Below are 8,538 nucleotides of genomic sequence, written 5' to 3'. Positions count from 1 at the left end.
CACATCCCAAAGCGAGGGGATCCCTGACAATTTGTGGGTTCTCATTGAATCATCACAGGAACACTGTATGTTCTGCTAGAAGGTCCCTGGTAGAAGCTACTACATCGGAACCAGGACAGCTTCCTAGCAGGGCACCTCCTGCCTCGCCTCCTGCTTCGTTTGGTGGTGCCGGATGTCAGCTGAAATTCAAACTTAGGTTGACTCTTGAGACTTCTGCCTTTGCACCAATGCATCAAACTTCTTACCTCATATCTCTGGAGACCCTGCCCGGTCAGCAGCAACCACTGCCATGAATTTCATTGCAGAACTTCCTGAATCAAATGGCCACATCGTGGAGGTGTCTAACACAGGTCACCTGATCAAGACGGCTTCATCGCCCTGTGGCCCTTCAGCTGAGAGGACGCATCAACTCCAAAGTAGCAAACGACAATGCCAAAGACCTTTGTTTTGTAACTACAGCTCTGCACCTGGTTCTCCCTCTTCTATCAATGGCCTCCCTGAACTTCAGAGCTCGCTGACCCAGCTCCATTAATCCGTTGCATTCAAGAAGAACTGGCAGGGGCACCTCAAGAACACTAGAAGGACTTTGGCGAGTATGTGGGCTACCGATGACTGGAGGGCTGAATCTTTTCAGTAGGAAACCATTTCTGATGGGACGTACTGAGCCCCTGGCCCCGAAGCCTCATCTGGGGCAGCAGTTCATGATCCATCCCCCTTCATTGACCTTCAGATCCCATCCTCCTTCCCTGGCTCCAGGGAGCAAACTCTGGGTCCCTTCCCTCCCTCTGGCACAATTCATGCCTGGAATGGCCAAGCCCTTCACAGACAATGGGAATGTCCTTTCCGGGGGGTGAGAAGAAAACTTCTATACCCACTTTGCAGACAGGGAATGAAGCGGATGACGTGACCTCTCCAAGGTAACACCCAGAAATGGGGGGGTAGGTCTGGGAACTGGCCTGGGTTCTGGTCTCCTGCTCTCCCCACAGAGGCAGCTTCACTTCCTGCCCTTCACTTTCCCCTCCCCTCCTGGCTCTTCTCCAGTGAGGTCTCTGAATGGCAAATGAGCAGGGGCTTCCTCCCCGCTCTGGCTCCCAGCCTCTGGGAGGCCGTCCTGTCGCTGACAGCAATGCAGCCGACCCGGCTGGGGGAGCAGTGACGTCCTCCTGTGACAGCGAGAAGTGCCGCTCTCGGTACGACGTGGATGAACAACTGCACCCGGCATGACGGTAGGAACAGCCCTTTCCCTCCTCGCCCTGAAGAGCCATGATTCCTGCAGGGGCTGAGAGAGGCCCAAGGATCAGCTGGTGAAAGATTGGTGAGGCCGGTATAAGGAGAGGGCCTGGGAGGACAGTAGCGAGCAAGGCTCTGCATTTGGGGTTGGCAGGGGTCAAGAGAAGGGACAGGAGCTGTTGCTGGGCAATGGGAAGGTACAAGAGGTGTCAGAGATGGGCCAAGGCCTGAGAAATTCATCTCCTTTAGAACAGCTGCTCCAGAGAACCACCAGTTGAGGTATCTGACAGCTCTGAGCTGTGGCTGGGCCAAAATTGTCTTCCCTCTCCTGGAACATTCCAAAATCCTGCACTAGCTCCACCTCGGAGGGGCCCGTTATGGCCTCGACCTCCAGGATCCCAGCTGCCTCTTTCAGTATAGGATGTAACCAACGCCACCGACGTCTCACAACAGCTGGGCCAGTGCAGTTCCCCTGAAACTCCCTGAGATGCGCAAAACTTGCCCTGGCTGTCTGCACAGGGCTGAATTTCATCCATTGAGAGTGTGAGGAAATCATTGGCTGAAGGCCTTTTGCTTTGGGCATTTCTCTCTAGTGGGAAAGTACTATGGGGATTATTAACCCTTTTGCGCTTTTAGTGGTGCTTCAGACATGAACAGAAGTGTTGATGTATTAGCTAATCTGTACCCCTTTTAATCTATTGTCTTCTTCTCTTTGAATGTGTGGACTACAGGCCTCCTGTCCTTCACACGGGCATCCTTGGGTGTGGGAATTCCATCCCACCAGCCCCTGAAAAAATAATACAGTTTGAACTACACAGTCAGTGAAGTTCTGCTGCCAACTCTGAGAAACTGTCCTCCTCAGTGTGGGATCAGGATTTTGTTTTTAACTGTTTTATTTACGTGCCCACCAGATGCTGCTCTGTGATGAGAGGAAACAAAACAAAAAACTGAAAGACCTGAAGGAAAGGAACAGATGCAGAGAGCGGCAACACAGCACAGCAAAGCAGCGAACGCTGTGAGTAAAGCCTGTGTCTCCTGGGACAAAGATCAGGTCTCTGGCACAGAGCCTGTGTGGACAAAGGACCCACACCACAGAGATGGCCGCAGCAGAGGTACCATATGTGGCCAGGAATAGGCTAAACGACCTACATTGGTAGGTAAGTAAAATAATGCTCATGTACAGACATTACAGGTGCTGGAGGGAATTGAACCAGGGTCCTGTAGCACAAACCCCTCTCATTCATACTGAAGGGTCTGTTTGTAAACTCTTCAGAAATAACAGCTTTCATTTAAAAATGACCATTTCCTCCCCTCTATAGCTGTAAAGGTTGACTTCTGAATGTGACCTGTCTCAGAATGCTCCTTCTGTAATTAACTGTTGTGGTTATTGCTGTTTGATTCCAGCTCTTTTGATTTGGAAGCGACGGGTGCCAAGGAGAAGCCCTCAGAGGTTACCTGAAAGCCAGAAGAAAACTAACAGATGTTCTTCCAACTGGTCCAGAGGCATCTGGACTGCCCTACATGGCCACCTCCTCATCACACAGAGCGTGTAAATCACTATCAGTCAGATGAATGATCCACAGACGCTAATAGTGACCGTGATTGAAGCAGTATCTGAAAAGGGAGAATTGACCCAATGACAAATTTCTACATTGTACAGAAAACCTGCAACACACGTTTCCAAGCTTAGAGCCAATACCTGACAATTTAGAAGCTGGTAAGTAAAATTTTCTTGTTCATGGATTTTTTAAAGTTCAAATAATATTTCAGATCAGCTCTTGAGAATTATGCTCTTAAATTAAAATATTCTACCATTTCATGCAGAACAAACGGCTTTTTGAAACAACCTGCATAATGTAAAAGAGATTGTCATTGTCCAAACAGCCTTTCATACCCAGCCGTCCACCTACTGTACCTTTGTCTGACTTTTTACACTGGAGCAGGATGGGATCAAATTACCAGACTCATTTTCACTTGTAGCCCAGGCAGAATTTCATCCCAGGAGTCCAGATGCTTCAATATTTAAAGAAGGAAAACTACTTGAATAAATCCAGTTCGATATAATTCCAGCATCTATACATTAAATTACTTCATTTAAAAGAAAACCCCAGCGGATAATTGCAGAATATATCTATATCAAAACAACATGTTCAGCTGGTATAAAACCAGATCTTATCTCAGCAGCTTCTGACTCTCAGAACTTTCTGAAAATTGTCCTGTACTATCTTTTCTTTGCCCCTAGGTAGCGTTACTACTGATGTGTGCAGTCTCCAAGCACTCTGGCTTCATTTTTGAAGGAAGGAAAATTAGATCTAGTGTCAAGAACATGAGAATATCTGGAATCTCAATAGGATTTTATCTGATATTGATTTTTTTTTTGAATCTTTAGATCCCAGTAATGGAACTGAGAATTCAGAAGCTGCAGAGTTCTCGGTGAAAGGGAATGGACCAGAAGACCCAGGAATGGTTTTATCTTCAGCAAAAAAGCATCTTCCTGAGATCTCAGAACCCTGCACGTCCTCAGAGAAAGGGAACCGAGCCGAGAGCTCAGAACCAAACACATCTTCCAACAGAGGAAACGGCGCTTAGAGCCCAGAGCCCAACACATCCACCAAGAAAGGGAACAGAGCCAACAGCCTAGAGCCCAACTCATCCTCAAAGACAAGGAATGGAGCTGACAGCCCAGAGCTTTACACATCCCAGTGAAAGGGAATCAAGCGACAGCGCAGAACTCAAACATCCACTTAGTTCTGCCAATTTTCCATGAGTGAAGAACTCCCATGCTCAGGAGGAATTCTCTGTAGGTTCTGTTGGATCATTTTCCACCACCTCGGTAGCACAAGCAGCCTTTGCAGATAAGAGAATCCAGCTTTATATTTTCAGCTCTGAAATTTATGTTCCTATTTTAAGAACTTTCTACAGAGAGAAAAAAGGGATTCAGAGCCATTCTCTCCAAGTTAACCTGATAGAAGTGTGGAAGCAGTAAGCTCAGGCTGAATGACGTCCTAGAACTCAACTCGGAGTTTAACACACTGGACTCCTCAGAAATTAAGAGATTAATCATGAAATTTCCTGAGGAAGACACCCTGGCTTTGAATATAATACGGCCAGAAGCACAAGCCTTACAGGTGGGAAACCTGATGATCAAGGAAGTAAAGTGAGTGAGAAGGAACAAGGTGTTGATGAGCAAATTTTCATTGTTAGTGACACTGATAATACGTCTCTTTGAACCCAGTCAATGTTCTTTGTGCCATTCAGCTTTGCTCAGACAGTTTCTGACAGCAGGAGATCCTGTCCAGAATCTTCATGTGCCAGTTTGCTCTACCTCTGCTGCTGCCCAGCCCTGATGCCCCAGGTGCACCCCAATGCTGCGAGTCACAAGGGACATTGTCAGGAAGCGGAAGCCACACTCTCTGGAGAGCAGAGGGTTTAGAGAAGAGAGCCTGGTGCTTATATCAGTGCCAACAATTTCCTTTGTGTGGATGAGCAACTGCAGCTTCTCCAAGTCCAAACGCCTCAAGGAGGTTCTCAGCACCTCCCAAAATCACAATTTCTTCATTCCTCAGGATGTGCCACCTGGGAACGTCCCTTGAACAAAATCACTGGTGGGCCTGTGGACATTTTCTGGTTTTTCTGTGGTGGAAGACGACTTTGGATCTTTCCCCAGCACTTAACGGCAGTCACAAATCTAGGTGGAGAATTGAATCTCACTGGCTTCATTCGGTTCAGCTTTTTAAGAGATGTCTCCTCATCTGTGTTCATATCTGCTGAAACCACACCGAAAGAGAGGGCTCTCTATTGTCATCTTTGACTGAATGCACAACTAAATACTACTTCATTTTCAACTGCCAGTCTGGGAAATCTAGTGAAACTCTGACATTCCTAAACCAATTAGCCCCTGGCAGGACTAGATAAATTAATATTTTCCACTTCAAGTGCTGCATGTTTCATGCATGAGTTGGAGCAGTGCTGGGAGGCTGAAGCTCAGTGGTTAAGGAATGCAAAATTTTAAAACCCAGAAGGCAATTCACTGACCTCCCGGGCACTGCAGATGAGCATGCTGAGCTGATAGACGGATAGCTGATACATCCGACATCCCGCTGCAGTGCGTGACAGACTTTCTGAGTCAGCTCCATGCCAAGCTGAGGGGAGGAGCACAACTGGTATATCTCAGGACTGTGACACCGAGTCCCTCATATGTCTCCAGTGAACATGGGATACAGTGAAAAGGTGTGTGAGTTGGCGAGCTACTGGGTTGAATTCATAAGGAACTGTTAGCTTAAAAGAACCGCCAGGGACATTCCCCGGGTTATTGAATGGACAAAGAGTTTGTGGAACGCCATCCCACAGAATTATCCCCCATTTGTTTACAGAAGAGTGAAATTCATGAAGAAATTGAGTTCTGTTGGGAAAAGATGCAGATAACAGCTGCAGTTCAGTCAGTCAGAAGATTAAAGACGCATCGATGGCCAAATGTGACGGTTACATAGAAGAGAAGGACTAATGTGTGGCAGGCAGGGATAAAACATTTTGCAGAGAATTGTTGCACATGGTCAATGACGAACTTCAACAGCAGAAAGTGAAAAAAACTTCAGACTTCAATTTGCTTCAAAGTTGATTTGAAACATCATGTTTTGGGGGAAGCTGCTCACACATTTCAGAAGATGCATGAAGATGACCATTAGCAATGGCTGAAGATGCTGAAACCTGAATATTTCTCCATATTTTAACGACCGTTCCTGGGAAAACAGCCCTGACAAAATACAGCCAATTATTTCTGTGATCATTGCCTCAAATTGTCTTAACGGATTATGTTGGCAAAAGACTTGGGCTGGAAATAGTGAATTACATTCTGAGCAGCAGACAGTCTATTAAACGTGCCAGCAGGATATTTTTCCTGTTCACCATGACGAAGAAGCTGTTAGAAGATGGGAACTTCAACAGCTATGTGACATACGTTATCAACTATGAAAATTTTCTCAAAGCTTGAATATGGAGACGGATAATCGATTATTTTTAATGTTCGGCTATTCAGTGAGCTTGGCAATTAAACTGCAAATGTTTCATTACCATTCAAGGTAACATTGTGAGTGCGCAATTTTCTCTTCTATTTTAAAAAAATCGATTACTAGCAAAATGCTTAGGGTTTGGAAGATCTGGAGAAAGACATTCTGTCCCCAGTGATGAAGAAGGTCAAGGATGCTCTGGAGAAAGCCAAAGATGAAAGGGTTAAGAGAATCTCAACCTTTCCAAACAACTTTTGGAAAGTGCCACAGTGAGACTTTGTCATTTTCAAGACAAATTACTGAGGACAGAGTTGGAAAACACAGCAGATCCAGCTCAGTTTTCTACTTTTATTGAAATCGTCCTTTCTGAGCTTCAGCAACAAATACCGGTTGAACTGCAAGTTTGGAAGAATAAAGCCAGCTCTCCCATCTGCTACTGGAGCCCCAGGATGAAGCCCTCAAGCAAGTGTTTGAGTGACGGAAGCTGTGTCCATTCTGTAAGGTCCTCTGCCAAGCAGGAGGAGGCTCTGACAAAGAACACTTTGCATCAGCACATGGCTCTCCAGGGCTAGGTTGATACTGAAGAGCAGGAACAGAAAACTTTCCTGTGTTCTATGTTCCTCTGATGTGTTTTGCAATAGTAACCTCAGAATTCAGACACAGATTTTCAAGATCAGTAATATCCAGACTGACACACTCAGCCCGATCTCAGCATCACTGCTTCTGAGGACTGGAAATTTGTTTTTCAGTGGACAGTTTGCTGACCAATATGGCGCTTCACCAGCCAATCTCCCAGCAAACAGGCAAAATAATAACTAAAGAACAGGCTGCGGAGAGCCTATGGGAAGCATTTACTATAAAATAAACGCACAGATTCAAGTAAATGGGTAATTTCATCTATGGAGTTGCCAGGCACCATTCGTGACTTCAGAATAAAAATCTATTTTTGATATATGCTGAAACTGAGTCGGAGGTTTCTGAGTACATTTCTTTGCATTTCATCAGCTCAGTGGTGACAGCCGATGACCTATTAATTCACTCCAGAGCCAGGTCAACTCTCTGACTAATTCAAATATGAGTAGGATGTCCCAAACAGCTGGTCTCAAAGTGCATCACACGCAGTATCCTGGTGGTGTGTTTTACCCAACAAAATCTGCTCAATTAGAAAAGCTGGGCAGTGTTGTTCCACAAGTTCTCTGATGGAAAACATTAAAGAAGGCAAGTTATTGTGATTGTCGTTAATTTGGTAAGAAGTGTGTTGTTGGAGCAGAGCAGAAATGTTGAAATCTGGTTGCTACAAACATAAAGGATTTATTTTTGTAATACATGTTTGTGGATTAAGCCAGCGGCCCATGTGGCAGGCCTACGTTAAGGAGCAGTTACTATTTTCTCCTAGCAAACCAGCTTGGCGTACTTCTTTACTGCTATCAGAATTCTCCCTTGTCCTTGTAACAACCTTTTCCGCACTCGAAAGCTGCGATCGTGTTCCCTCCCAGCCGTCTCTTCTCCAAACTAGCCAAGCCCAGTTCTGCCCAGCTCCCCGTCAGACCCTCCAGGGTTAGTCTTCCCTGGGCTTTCTCCAGCTTCACCACCTCTCTCCTGAGCTGCGGCACCCCAGAACTGGCCGCACCGCTCCCATCAGTGCAGAGCCGAGCGGCAGAATTACGTCTCCGGGCGCGGTCACAGCACTCTGGTTAGCGCGTCACGGTGAGTTTGGTTCTCTTGCCAGTGTCTCACTGGCGACTCATATTTAGCTTGTGGTCCACTCTGGCCCCAGCTCCTTCCTGCAGGGCTCCTGGCTGGGCGCTCGCCTCCCACTGCGTGTGCGTGAAACCGATCCTGCCTCCCCACGCGCAGCACTTTGCACGTGTCCGCACTGAACGGCCTCCTCTTACCTCCGGCTCTTCCCCGGCGTCTCTGGATCCCTTTGAATTACAATTCCGTCCTCCAAAGCACATGCAACCCAGCACCTCCGGAGCAGCTCTCAGGCTTCCTGCATTCAGTCTCTTCTGCCCCAGGCTCCACCCCCTTCACTTGTGTCCCAGGCCCCGCCCCCCTGTTGTGTCCCAGGCTCCGCCCCCTGCGCTGTGTCCCTGGCTCTCGGTGGCCGGCACAGCTCAGCTCAGCTCAGCTCAGCTCCCCAGCTCAGCTTGGGGCCCGGCTCTCTCTGTAGCTTGGCCCCACTCTGTCTAGCCCAAGCACACCGGCCCCCCAGCTGGCTCCTTCCGGCGCCTGGCTGGCCTCACCAGCTGTCCCGGACCGGACACCAGTGCCACCTCCACTCCCGGAGAGCTGCGACCTT

The 8,538-nt window shown here is 47.4% G+C and overlaps 2 pseudogenes; both read left to right on the top strand.

The window, feature by feature from the left end:
• Positions 1-1,201: 1,201 nt before the first annotated feature.
• On the top strand, positions 1,202-5,145 carry LOC142015213 (up-regulator of cell proliferation-like; annotated as a pseudogene).
• Positions 5,146-5,546: 401 nt separating this feature from the next.
• Positions 5,547-7,101, top strand: LOC142015212 (uncharacterized; annotated as a pseudogene).
• The last annotated feature ends 1,437 nt before the right edge of the window (positions 7,102-8,538 follow it).

The sequence above is a fragment of the Carettochelys insculpta genome, chromosome 6 (genome assembly GCF_033958435.1).
Source record: "Carettochelys insculpta isolate YL-2023 chromosome 6, ASM3395843v1, whole genome shotgun sequence".
NCBI classification, from domain to species: Eukaryota; Metazoa; Chordata; order Testudines; family Carettochelyidae; genus Carettochelys; species Carettochelys insculpta.
This window is presented reverse-complemented; position numbering and strand designations above follow the sequence as displayed.